The sequence below is a fragment of the Oxyura jamaicensis genome, chromosome 15 (assembly GCF_011077185.1).
Source record: "Oxyura jamaicensis isolate SHBP4307 breed ruddy duck chromosome 15, BPBGC_Ojam_1.0, whole genome shotgun sequence".
NCBI lineage: Eukaryota > Metazoa > Chordata > Aves > Anseriformes > Anatidae > Oxyura > Oxyura jamaicensis.
The window spans coordinates 5,331,375-5,345,591 of record NC_048907.1 but is presented as its reverse complement, the minus strand read 5'-3'; the positions used below and the strand labels follow the sequence as shown (position 1 = coordinate 5,345,591).

Below are 14,217 nucleotides of genomic sequence, written 5' to 3'. Positions count from 1 at the left end.
GTGCACAAAGCCAGGTGAAGTATTTCCTTAGTATGAGTGACTGTACAGAAAGGTGATGTTCAACCTGGTTCAATCCAGGTGCTTCAGGGCAGGTAGGGGAGCCCAGCAAATAAAGCGGGGGTCCTGCAGCAAAGAAAGCGTGTGCTGAGAAAAGCACTGAGGTGAAGGTCAGTTTCTCCTGACCTGCATAAGCCTGGTAGAAGAGTCTGGTAAAGCATGGTGGGTTTTGAGCGTTAACACTAACGTATGTGGAGCACGTGTAAAATTTGAATACCCCTTAAGTGCCAGTGCTGTGTCTTCCATGTGCATGCAGCTTTGTCAGCTTAAACTGCCATATTCTACTCTGCAAGGAAACCTTAAAGGAAAGAAAGATGACCTGCTTTGAGGGTTTTCATTAACATTATGTTCACAAGTTGTCCAGTTTTATACGAAACAACTCTACCCCTAGCTTCAGGGCTGGGTGTTTTAAAGGGGCTGTGAGGATTGGCCACCTGACTCATTTTAGCTCTAACACAAGTCCTGGATGACCTGAGCTTCCTAACGAATAGCTGTAGTTGTTGTTCAAGCTCCTGTACCAAATGTGAGCACTGCTTAATTCTTAAGGCTTGCCCAGAAGTTTGTTTCTCCACAAGAGGTTTATACAATTACTGTACAATTGAGCCAATAGGCTAATATAATCAGATCAAGCTGTTGGTGGGAGGAATGCCGACTGGAATATTCAAATGCCTATCCAGTCCCCCGAGTGTCAGAGCACGCTAGCATCAGCTTATCCACACAGGTAATAACAGATCTCTGAGGAAAGACTGCAAAGGTCTTGTACATCCGAAAATACCCAGAACTGCCCAGCAGCCCAGTAACGTCTTAACTTGTCTGGTTTTTGTAGAAGCAGTGCACGAGGGAGTAGCAACTTCATCTGGGAAGAGCAGCTAGGTGGTGGTCTGCTGAGTCAGGTGGCTGCCATCCTGGAGATTAGGTGTGTCCCTGCCCTGCTCTGGATTGTGGCGCTGGGTGGTAAATTACTGGAAACTTTTACAGTAGTTACGCTATTTTACAGCACGTGTAGGTAAGCTTTTGCTGCTGGGTATACATCTCCAGGCCTTGTGTGCTCATCCCTGCAACTCCGGCTCCCCCAGATAGTGGAGCTGGGTTCCCTGAGTACAGAATCACAGAATTGTAGGGGTTGGAAGGGACTTCGAAAGATCATCGGGTCCAACCCCCCTGCCAAAGCAGGTTCCTCAGAGCATGCTGCCCAGGGAGGTGTCCAGACGGGCCTTGTGGAGTCTCCTTCTCTGGAGATCTTCAACCTCCCTGGGCAGCCTGTTCCAATGCTTCGTCACCCTCACCATGAAGAAGTTCTTTCGCATGTCGGTGCGGAACTTCCTGTGCTCTATCTTGCAGCCATTGCCCCTTGTCCTATCCCCACAAGCCACTGAGAAGGGGTTAGCTACATCCTTCTGTCTCCCACCCCTCAGGTATTTATACACATTGATGAGATCCCCTCTCAGTCTCCTCTTCTCCAGTCTGAACAGACCCAGGTCTCTCATCCTGTCTTCACAGGGGAGATGCTCCAGGCCCCGTATCATCTTCGTGGCCCTCCTTTCACTCTGTGGCCCTCCTGGCTGCACTTTTTCCAGGAGATCCCTGTCTTTTTTGTACCGGGAGGTACCGTGTTCGGTACTACTCTGCTCTTGTCCAGAGTAGTACAGAACAAGGAAACCTTGAAAAACTATAGACTTCAGATAACCTGTTTTGGGTACCGAAACAAAACCTTTCTGATACCTTGAATTCTTACCACGCTTAGTTCTCAGCCTTTTAAGTACAGTAATGCTACCTAACTGTATGGGACAGTGTGAAAATAATTAAAACACGGTGAGCGCCGTGGAGCTTTACCAGATGTGCTGTAAATTGAGCAGTGTGGAAAAGTGACTTTATTCAGAATACCATGCTGACTACAAGGGTTAGTAAAATGCATATAATAAAATAAAGGTCTGTGTTCAGAGAATGCAGGGCTCCTCTTCCTCAGGAAGTTGTAGAGAGCAATGAGGCTGCCTCTGAGCCTTCTCTTCTCCAGCTCAGACAGCTCAAGTGTCCTCGGCCTTTCTCATAGCACATGCCTTCCAGCCCTTCTACCAGCCCTTCATTGCACTCCTCTGGTTGTTGTCAAGGACCTTAACATCCTTCTTGTATTGTGGAGCCCAGAACTGCACGGTATTCAAGGTGGCACTGTACCAGCACTAAGCATAGCGTGAGAATCGCCCCGGAGTGGGGGAATTAGAGTGTGGATTTCTTCTGTCAGCTTTGCGTCCCTTATTTACTTTATTGTGCAACTGCCTGTAATAACCTGAATTCCTAGTCCAAAAATCCATCACAAAACCATGCCTGTGCAGTCAAGGATCTCTTTCCTTGCAGCGGCATTTACACGCCAGTGCTTGGACTTCCCAAGCTCTTGTATGTGAAATAGTGAAAAGAATAAATACTGGCCTGGCCTGTTTGTTGTTGTTTTTTTTTGGAAGGTCTGGTTTTAGCACTCATGTTAATGGTAACTGGAAAAAAAAACGATGATCTTCATGTCAAGTTTTAAATTGTTTGGACTGAACATAATTTGCAGCAGCTCTAAGTGCTGCTTCATGGATTTCACTGGTTATTCTGGAAACCTCTACCAGACAAAGACTACTCTCAGGACAGTTCTGTCAGCTGGGCCTGAATGTGATGCAGAGATATTTTATTTCCCTGCTAATGAAACAGATACTGTACTGCTATTAAAACATACCATGGAAATTTCTTATAATTTGCTTCACAGATCAGTTTAAGCTTGTCAAGTAAGCTTTGCTACATAAGGATGTAATCTTTAAATCAGGTAAGGCAGTTTAGTTATATTTATATATATATATATTTGGTATTTGAATCTAGATGTACAAAATTGTATGCAAGCTCTTTCAAAAACAAGGCCTGGATGCTGAGCTGGATCTTCCAGTGAGCTGTTATTTATCTAAATGTCAAATGCTTTTCATCACAACTCTGAGCATTTGCTTCTAGAAATTGATTTCACATCTAGATTTGTGTATTATACCAAATGTGTAACATCTTGAAATGTATGAAATAAAAGTGAAGTAGGCTTGAGTATTCTGAATGTTGTTCCTGTCCTTGTTTTTCCTACCTGCTCAGTGTGAAGGCTTCACTTATCTTTGAGTATTTTTCCTCACTTAAAATGTTCTAAAGATTCCAACTTTCATATGGAACAGCTTTTCTGGAGGAATTCTTGGAGATGCTCAAACCTTGGCCGGACGAGGCTGTGATCCAGTTGATCTAATTGGGACTGTGTCAAATGGCTTGGACTTAGCACTGTCCTGATGTCCCACTTAACGCAGAAAACTACTTGCGTGCATCTGTCCTGGTTCTTCATGCTGCCCCACTGGGCTTGAAGGGGCAGAATTAACTTTTTTTGCAATTGGATGTTGAATCTTGTTCCTGTGACAGCAGTGCAGTCCTCCGGTGTTGAATCGGAGCCTTTCAGAAGGAAGGCGTTATGGAATCATTCAGGTTGGAAAAGCCCTCGGAGATCACCTAGCCTGACCTTTAACCTAGGACTGATGGGAGCGCCGCTAAACCATGCTACGAAGTTCTACATCCACACGTTTCTTGAAGACCTCCAGAGATGGCAACCAAACCGCTTCCCTTGCAGCCTATTCCAGTGCCGCACAACCCTTCCAGTAAAGAATTTCCCACCTAAACCTCCCCTGGCGCAGCTTGAGGCCATTTCCCCTCATCTTACCACTTGGTGCTTGGGAGAAGAGCCTGATCCCCACCTCGCTACAACCTCCTTTAAGGTCATTGTAAAGTATAGTAAGGTCTCCCCTGACCTTTCAAGTTAAACACCCCTGGTTCCCTCAGCCACTCCCCGTAAGACTTGTCCTCCAGACCCTTCACCAGCTTCACAGCCCTCCTCTGGACACGCTCCAGCACCTCGCTGTCCTTCTTGTAGTGAGGGGCCCAGAACTGAACGCAGTACTCGAGGCGCAGCCTCACCAGAGCTGAGTTCAGAGGGCCAATCAGTTCACAGAAGTGAGTCTGGGATTGAGCCATATTTAAAATGAAAATTCCTCCCTGATGCATCAGTAACAGAATTACCCGTTGAACTTCTGTAATGCCTGTGGGAAAGATGTGTGGATGTGTTCTATTCAGGTAACATGCTGAAGAGCCCAAGCTTTTTGTTTCCTTAAATTGATGGCTTCTCTCTTAATTACAAGCAAGCCTTTCCTAGTTAAGTAGGTTTGCTTTGACTCACTTTAGGAAGGAGTGAATGTTCTTTTAAGGATAAAACGCTTAAAAATGTCTTGTTACTGTTAGTGCTCTTCCTTCTCAGAGTTCAGTGTATCTGCTGGTAAGAATGAGTTTCTCTAGGGAAAACAAGTGAGAAGCCGGGGTTTGTTTGGCTTGGATGAGTCCATACTAAGTCAAGTTTTGGGGAGAAGCGTTCTGGATATTCCCATCAGAGTTCCCCGGGGTGTAAATGACTGTATATACAGACAAACATTCCTACAACAACTCAACACTAGAAACAAAGGCTGCTGTAGACAGTGTGCTTCTACTGATAACTTGGAGGAATACTTGCATACAAGCCGATATTATCCTGTGTTACTAACTTGCCATGGCTTTTTTTAAAGGTCCCTTAGTGTAAAATATCATTCTGGGGCCATATCTGTTTCTAGCTTAAAAACAAACAATCAGCTCTACAGAGCATAACGTTGATCTAGGTGAGCAGGTAGGAAAACCTGACTTAAATCTTTACTTTCTATAGAGAAACTCTTTCCTGTTGCTTGACGTAGCCATCGAAATGCTGATTGGAAAGGGGCTGTAGTTACCGTATGGCATTGAGTCCTTTTCCAAATAACGCAGATCCCTGCTCCTGTCTTAAGGAAGCTTGAGCATCCAGGTTAATTGGTTTTTAACTTTAAACGTAGAGCAGGGAGGGAGGGAGAGCCTGACTGGTAAATATTGACTGGGGATGTGTCAAAGCTTGCCCGGTAGCAGAGTTGCGTTCTGTGGCAGAACTTAATTTCAACTCTAACCGAAGCATAGGATTTGGTACATATGTGCCTTAAATCCTTCGGTGCCTCTCTGGAGTGCCTAAATATATTTAACTTTGGTTTCATTCTGTTTATTTTTTTTTAGAGTAAGCATTTTGTTAATCCAAGTACATTTTTTCTTGGCTCTGAACATTCCTGCAAATTCAGCATGAACTAATAAGCTCGTGGACTTGCCATACCATGGAAGCTGTGATAAGAAGAGATTTTTAGGGTGTTGTCATGACTGAAGCCAGCCTCCCTGGCTGGTCTGTGCACATGACTTTAGAAGCTGCATTTCTGTGTTTTGACATGTTGAGGATTTGAGTAGGATGGCTGCAGAGCATACTGCCTCCGATCAGTAGCTGGAGGGTTACTGGGACTGGAAGAAGAAATGCAATCTGTTCTAAAACACTGCTCTCGTGCCTTCAGAGGACTGAGTTTTGGTTTGACAAAATGACCCTGTCTGAAGACCTCTGTACGTAATACCAGACATGCATGTAACTAACCTTCAAAACTGGTTGCAGGAGTTGAAGCACGTTAAGACTTGTTTCAGTTCTCTAGGCTATCGTAAGAGATGCGAGACTGGTTGTTTTGCCCTGTGCCTCCCCAGTCAGAAGTACAATGCTAGTTAAATCCTTGCTGTTAGGTTAGTCTCTAAGTGAGATACAGCCTCGACTGTCCACAGCTCCTCGCATTTGGTATGCCACAATCTGTCCTTTTTCTGCACTTATTTGTAGGACCTGTTGAACGCTGACCCCCCCCCCTCTGCTTGCCTTTTACTTCAGTCCCGTCCCCAGGCCTCAGCCGAGTGCAGCTTGCAAACACGAAGCAGCATTTTGCCAGATACGCTTCCTGCTTCTGACAGTCACCGTGGCTTTCCGTGAATGGAAAGAGGTAGAATGAGCTGTCTTAATAGCTGGAAGATAGTAAAGCTGTTTAATGATAGGATAAAAGTTGTTTGCTATTTTTTTTTTTCTCGTGGCTTTACTGAATTTATCAGCTGACCAAAGAAAGGACATGGAGCAGCAGGTTTCTCAGAGGCAGTGTGCTGCTAGATTAGCCAAACCAGTTTGTTTGTCCCTTACGATCTAAATATAGGAAGCCTCCTTAATTAGGGAAGGCATCTGAGCTCTGTGTCCCTCTTAATGCACATAGGCAGCCTCAGTTCGGTGCCTCTGCGCGCAGCTGAAGGGCAGTGCTCGTGCAAGCCTGCTGTCCCTCTGCACAAAGCTGGGCTGTTACCAGGGCACAGCGCTGGAAGTTCAGGGAAGTTGAAACTGGCAGTGGATTGCTGCGATAAGCTGTTTGTGCTGATCGGGAGGAGGGTAGCTCATATATGAGGAGAACAGGGACCTGTGCTGGTAAATCATGTGTCTGGCTTTAAACTGAAACTAGCTATGGATATGCCAGCTAGCAGAGAATACACTCGAGCTGCTAGCGTTCCCTTGCTCAGCTTTTTCTGGTGTTCCACGCAAGCATACGTGGCTTTATTTCTTCAGCACTTGATGTCTGCCGGACTGTACCTACACATAACGTGGCTGAATAGTGAGCCTTGTGGCTGATGCGCAAACAAGTATTTGGACTGCTTTCTAGCAAACAGCTCCTTGTGGTCCTGGAAAAGCAAACCTGATCTTTGAATAACTCCTGAAATGTGATTTGAGGTGGTCAGTTCATATGAAAGGGTCTTTTGATTAAATAAAGCTGGCTCTCTACCTAGGTTAGCTCTTCGAGCATGATTACTTGGTTCAATTGTGTTAATCAGCCTTGTTTTGCAGGTGCTTCTAAAGAGTTACTTGAACGTACGCTTTTCCTGTGTTGATTTAACTTACTATTTCTATACCACAAAGAAACTGCTAATGCTGTACTCCAACGTACTCATCCCCTGCCCTGGCTGCCTGGGAGATGCTAACCCTTAGTTCTGAGGTGGTTGCTGCTGACCAAGTGTCGCTGCTGCGCGTTACAGCCAGAGACAGCTTCGGTTCCTGCTGGTACGGAGGAGCTTTTTGCTGAACAGCTCTAATGCCCTTGGGGTCTTGTGAGTGTCTTTGAACTGTAAATTCTGCTATTTAAGCAACCTACTTGGTGCTCGGAGGGCTACGTCAATAACGGCTTAAGAGATGAGCAAGTTAAGTGACTAGTTTTGGGAAGAAAGTGTCACCGCTCCTGCAGGAATTAAAGTGATCCTCGAGCTGCCTAAAATCCCACAACGGCCCTCCAGTTGCTATGGGCTTTGCTTTTTATCAGCATCTGGTCCGGAAGCACGACGGTGTGTAGTGTTAAACATGGTATTTTTTGGACCGCATCGTTGTCTGGCCCTCTGGACTCCTTTATGTGTTGGTTTGTGTCTGGGAATAGGGTGAAGGGGCTGAGATGTCAGAGTTTGTGTAATGCAAGGAAGAAGGAGCGCTTTGGGGAGAACTGTGGCATCAGTACCCTCTTCTTTTTCACTGCTCAACCTGCTTCAGAGAGCTGAACATAGTCTTTTTTTAAATATAGTGTGAAAAATGGGGGGAGATGTGGCGAGTGCCAGGCTGAAAAGATCATCTTGCAGGCTCCTGTAAGTCACTGAACCCTCACTGAGCCTCTCAAGGGCCTTTTCTTCCTGGATAGAGATGGTGATGGTGTGTGCGCATTGCACCCACGTGGCTTGCCTGGCAGAGCGGGGTCTTTTGACCTAACCTGTGAATTAGTGGATTAAAATGCCAGTCCCTAAGTGAGCAGGTGGCCTCGAGGTGCAGGTAAGAGCCCGGGCTCCTCGTGGCCCGGCCGTGCAGCTGCTTGGTGCTGGGGCCCTGAGCAGCGCCAGAGGACCGAGTCACGGACACCTTGTAATAACTTCACCTACTCAGTGCTTTCAGGAAAAAATGTTTATTCATGGCTGGTATTTGGTATTTAAATAAAGTTGTCTTATGACAAGCGTGGAGTGGTCTCTTGTTACAGAGGTTTTAAAAGCTTTGTGCCAGATGGAGCCCAGTCAAAGTGAGGTCAGTGTACGCACGCGGGAACTCATGGCTGTAGCTCCGTGTACCAGGTCCTGGAGTAGCTCAATGGGACAAGATCTTCAGAGCTTCAAGTCGCTCATGAGGAGTCTTCAAATCAAACTGGCTTAGTTCATCCCGCTTCCAGAACGTTCTTCTTGCATTGCTTGTAGTATTACATTACTCTCTAGTGTGGCATAGACTTACAGGCTGTATTTCCCCAAGGATGCCTTGGTTGGTGCTGTGTCCTGCTGCTCTCCTAGAGCTGTAGCCTCCTCTGCTCTGGTGTTCATCTGGGTGCAGAAAGGATTGAGGGAAAGAAAAACATTTGTAGAGGTGGGGAGAAAGATGAACAGGAGTTGGGAAGGATGCATATAACCGCTGTGGCTTTGATTAGCAGCCTCTTCTCCCTGTTCCTTCTTCATTTGCAGCCTTTGTTTTAGGAAGGAAGAAAAAAGAGAGGGAGAGCTGCCTTGGGAGGTGGCCAGTGGGGATGCTCTTGGGAAATGGGGAGCACGGGGAGCGAGCTGCTCCCTCACGCTCTTCTGCTACTTCAAGTGAAAACTCTTGCCATCTGAACTCAGTCTTGCTCACTTGCTTTTTGTCATAACTTCCAGTCTAACATTGCCATAAGAAGTCATGAAGATGACTTTTCGGTTCCTTTTTGATGTCATTTTCCTTTCCCAACACAACAGATTACTCTTCTAGCCTGGAATCTACACAAAACTACTCCAATTTCCACCAGCTCAGGCCCCAGGTCAGGATTCTGTGTCCTGTGAGCTTTCAGAATGAGGACCACTGGATCCACATCCGTCCCTGTGGATCTCGCTTCGGTTTGGTCCTTCTAGATAGATGTTACTTGCCTGTCATGCAATAAAAGTTAAGGAATACAAACCTGAAAGGAAAGGAGAATAAGAACAGGCTGTTAAGTGAGCTTTAGGCTTCTTGGTGGTTCATCAGGAGATGTGACAGGTAAGTTACGTCCTGGCTTATACACGAACACAACTGCAGCTTGTGAATCTCAGGGCTTTATGAAAAAGGAATTCAAAGAACAATCAGAAATTTTCTAAGAAAATGCAAAGCTGTCTTCAGATTGTGATTTCAAGCTTGCCACAGTGTTTTGGCCTTGGTTGGTTTGAGATGAGTGACGAATAATACAGAACTAATTATTCAGAAAAGCTTGCTCCTCATGGAGAATACTGTAATCCCACCAAAGGGCCTATTGGTGTTTATTCTTTACATCCTTTTGGGGAAAAATGGGCCTTTCTTAATGCAAGGCTAATTTTTTTCTTAATTACCGTTAGCTATTAAGGTGCTGCAGTCCTGGCAGTGCTTTTACTGCTTTCATTCTACTCCATTCTTCCATCGCTTCCATCTTTCGTCGTATCCCACTGCTCTCCAGCCTGGCACCGGTTGCTTAGCTTAACCTGGAAAAGTGGGTGATAGAGAAGACGCGTGGCCACGTAACTGGGAAGTACCTCCTCGAAGGCCAGTGTTTCCCTTCTGGGCACGTGTTAACGCTTTCTGTAAGTCGCAGCCTTGCGATACCCAGCCTCAGGAGCGGCTGCGCTCAGTTGGGTCCCAGCGCTCTCATCGAGACGCCCGCATCGCCCCGGCGGCAGGCTGAGGAACAGGAGCACGGGAGCAAAGTGCTTCTGAGGACAGCGTGAAAACAGTTCTAGGGGGAAGCAAGCTGAAATCCACTAGGTAGAACATGAAAAAGAAGGAGAAGAACGATCTAAGACAAAATGCAAGCGCAAAGGGAACAACCAAAAAGGCAACAAAGTGGTAAGTGGGAGATGTGTGGTGCAAGAGGAGGCTGAGTCACGGCACAGCCAGGTTCTGTGGGAACCAGCAGCATTGCACAGCATTAGAAATGTAAACAGAAATAGAGAACTTTCAGTCAGAAGCCTGCCTTGCATAATGGTACGGTTGTGACATGGTGTGGCATAACCAGCGCAGAAATGCAACGTTTCAGCAAAGGGAGAGGGAGAAAAACCTTTACAATTGTCAGCTTCCAGAAGAGAAGATTGGGATTTGTTTTTTTTTTCAAAAGCTCTTCTCTTGTTTTGCTTTATGAACATAAAGTCGTACTTTTTCTGTTCTTGCTGGATGCATCCTTTCAGTGAAGTAACTATAAAGCAACAGCTTTTTGGACTTCAATAAACATTTCTTAAAACGTAGAAGTTTTTTTTTACATCCGTTTGCCACTGCTTCATTTAAATAAACGTCCAGAAGAACCCTGCTGCAGACGCGTGGTGTAACTGACAGTGGAGGTCAGGTAGGTAGTCCAGCACCCTGCTCCGAGCAGGGCCAGCTTTGGAGCTGGCTGGGGTTGCTGGAGGGTCAGTAAGTTGGGAATAGCTCTGGGGCAGCAGATCTACAACTTGAAAATCTTGCAGTGCTCAGCAACTGTTATTTAGATTTTTTTCCCATTAATTATTTCTTGTTTTTCACTACTGCAGCATGATTGCTCTATCATTCCCTTTCTCTGCTTCTTCATAGCATCTTCCAAGACAAGACAAGGGAGGCAAGACCTGTGCGTTCACGTCACCTGTTTCGTTTGCCTGATGGCTAAGGTTATGAAATAGGCAACAGAGAGAAGGCTCCTAGGGGGCTGGTTCAAAGCAAAGGCTCAGCGTAGGTGTTGCTGTTTGGATCACCGTAAGCATCAGAGCCGTATAGCCGAATGGCTTCTTACATAATTAAAGTTGGATAGTTAGCGTGTCCTTCAGCACCCCCGTGTCTGTGCTTAAACAAAACATCCCCAGCAAGCCACCCAGCTGTGAGCACGTGTGGCAGCCTAAGAAGAAAGCTGTACGCAGCCTTTTCTGTTCCTAGATGCCTTTGTAGGGTTTACTGAAGGAAACGGAGCTGCTCCTTTTTCCATCTTCTAGCCTTTGCTTTCCGTTGTGGATCAGACAGAGGAGCTAACACGGTACAGAGGCTGGGGACACGCAGCTGGGGGCTGCGGCTCCCTTGTCCGGGGGGGGGGGGGCAAACTTAGATTTGCTTAGCCATGATAATGAGGCAGTCACACACCAGGGCCTGGGCCTGCTCCTCCCTGCCCTAATTAGTGTTTTGGAGCTGGTGGTGACTTGCTGGTGAGGTTCCTTCCTACGGCCCGCTTTTTTCACTTTGGCACATGTTGTTGACTTAGGAAGCGATAACGTTCGCGGTGCTTATCTGCGAGCAGCAGCCTTGCGAGAGGAATGCTAACGAGCGCGCCGCGGAGTGTTTGCTGAATGCTGGCAGAAATAAAGCAGAATTATTAACACTTGGATTGGAACAGTTTCTCCTGTTTTTAAGCCTCTCTACAAAGCCCTTGAGACGCGGTGGTTTCTTCCAAACCTCATTAAATTCAATAAAAAGTTTGTTGCAGATTTTGTGAAGGTTTTTGCTTGGACCCAAAACACACAAAATAAGTCCACATCCTGCTACCCTAAAAATGTGCCTTGCCTTTTTAAAAGCATGGACGCGGCCAGAAAAGTTTCTCTGAAGAGACATTCATGAGTTGCGTAGTCTGCCTTCATAGCTTTTTGTTTGTTTGTTTAATAAGCTTGCTAAGTATTCCCGTCAAAGGTGACTTTGTCCAGCCAAGCAGTGGAACTCGTTGCACGATCAACCTGTACCTCAAGCTGAAATGGTGTTCTTTTTGCTTCGTCTGCCATGTTTAATTATCAGGCCACAAAGCTTTTGGGACTGGAATTTAGCTTGCTGGTTGTGAGCTACAGGAGACTTAAAAAATCAAAACCCCAAAACCTTGACCTCTTTTGCAGGTAACCCAATGATGCTTTTCGGAACTATTGCATCAAATCAGAATTGTTGATGGACAACCAGCTTTGCCACAGCTGCGGTCATCTGCAGCGTATCCTCTTACTGTCTTTGTGAGGGCAGATTATGGCACCGTTTCTTAATGGGAGATGAATGCATGAGATCTCCCTAACACGCGTGCTGAAATGCATGAAGTGGTAGAGTTCCTTTTGCTTGAAGTGTCTAAGTTTGTCCTCTCTAACCATCCCTTCTTACTGCGTCAGTCCTAAAATTACGTATCCCTTTTTTGGGTACTGAAGGAACTTTTTATTCTTTTTCTGTCCTAAACCACAAACAACAATGCGATAAATGCAAAACAAAGATTTTGGAAATTGGCCTTGATGTGAAAATTATCACAAGTTGTGGCACCTCCCGGTGCAAGGAAGCAATTTCTAGCGGCAGGATTGTATGGGTTTGTAAGTTTGACTTTCTAGGCACATACACGCGCAGCGTGGCATTGGAATAGTTTCCAAGTTATTGTGAAGAACAAGTTTTGGGGATGCGAGGGAGTGGTATTCCATCATTCTGGCTGCTTGCATGCTTTAGGAATGGTTGGTTTTAGTCTGGAACTTTAATTTTAGGGTTTGAGTATTTTGGTAGAGAACGCAGCATCCCGCGTGACTCACGCTGTGGAGCACTCATTCCGATGCTATGGAAGAGCCCTTTGAATACCTGCTGAGGTGACTGCGTAGGAATGAGGCAAATTAGATGGTTAATACTCTTTTTTTTGTGTGTGTGTGTGGGGGGGGGGGGGGTGGCAAATACATATTTGGCACAGAATACTTAAATTTATGTTTGTAGAGTAGCCATTCACTTGGAAAGCGAAAAAGATGGGGCTTGTGAAGAATGACGTCGTGAGCATTGCTGGTCACTGGGGCAGTTCTGCAGCTTTGTCCAAAAGTACTGAGACCATAACCCCTGTTTGTGGGGGGAAACTAGCGTAAAATGAAAAATCACTTCTAAAAATCGGGACAAAAACAGTTGGATATTCTACACCAGAGCTTTTCTGTACTTCGTATTGCCAAGTAATTTATTTTTTTTAAATTTCCACGTGCAAAGGAATTTTGAAAAAGATTTGACTTGCTTGGTGGCCACGATTTCTGAACTGTTCCCTGCCAGAAATCAGGCCTTAGCCGGAGCGCGTGTACCTGTCAGCATCCAAATGCCGAATTCCCTCTTCAGTGATTACAGCTTGCATGCTCGTTAGTACTTCTTACTTTCCTCTTTAATTAGGGCAAACCAGCATAGCAGCTGAGTTTCTCGTACAAGTAAGTGTCTGGCTATTTAAAAAGTGTTTTTTTTTTTTTTCAATTGAAGGCTCACGTTTTAAAGAACTGTCTTTTTATTTGCAGTTGCCAATGTGAAATACTGGAAGAGTATCGTCTGAAACTTTCTGGGACAAAGAGGACTGTTTTATTCTCTCTCATATTTTGGTAAGCTTATCGTATTATTTTGGTAAGACAAGCTACCTGCTGAATGCGGGTTCTACAGTTATTATTGATTATTACTGGTTATTTGCTTAATTAAAGCATTTTCCAAGATATTAGACAAAAATACATACATTTTACTGAGTTGGTATTTGCAACCTGTAATTAAGAAATAAAACAGAAAAACAGAACACCAAGATACCTGTACTTTCCATACAATGATTCTAGCTCTCCTGAAAATCTTCAAACAATTCTTTGTCTGTCCTCTTTCAGAATAATGTGTAAATGCCCGTATTTTTAACTACATCACCAGTAAATACCTTTGAAAGCTATTCAGTTATTTCTACATGCAGTGCCAGGAAAGAGGGGAAACCTTGCTGTTAGGGATTGAAACATGGGAAACTGAGTGTTTATCCTTATCTCAGAATAATTTCCTTCCTCCTGTGAAAAGGAAGAAGTGTTTTCACTTTGTAATAGAAGCATCTTTTGCTACAGCCAGATCGCATTCTTGCATATTTCATGCTCAAATTTTCTAATGCTCCTTTGTCAAAATCTTGGATTCCTATCTGAAACTAAGAAGACAACTGTGACACAGCAAGTAAACAGCTACGTTTTGAGTCTGAGGGGCACCTCGATGTGATTATCACTAAACTAAATGGAATTCAGTAGCTGGAAGGGGATGGCATGGGAAGAAAGTTAAACGTGCTGGTACTTCATTTTTCTTCTTCCTCCAATTTTTCTTTCCTTTGCTGTAATTTATAGGTCCAATTATATGTAAATATGTGAATTTAAGTCATCCTTTTTTATTTCCTCTTTTTTGTTTAGAATTGCTGGCAAACACATGGCTATTATGTCTTAATTATGTACATAATTTAAAGCAGAAGGTACATCTTAAGTGAGAGGTAATTAAGATGTTCCCATTCTGGCTGAATA

At 44.9% G+C, this 14,217-nt stretch overlaps 1 protein-coding gene across 13 annotated transcripts in view; it reads left to right on the top strand.

Moving 5' to 3' along the window:
• Positions 1–14,217, top strand: part of MTMR3 (myotubularin related protein 3) — a 79,256-nt gene that overhangs the window by 17,404 nt on the left and 47,635 nt on the right. For all 13 annotated transcript variants that reach the window (XM_035340208.1, XM_035340212.1, XM_035340219.1 and 10 more), the window contains one exon: positions 13,210–13,290. The gene's annotated coding sequence lies outside the window, so the exon portion shown is untranslated. The remainder of the gene's footprint in view (positions 1–13,209; positions 13,291–14,217) is intronic.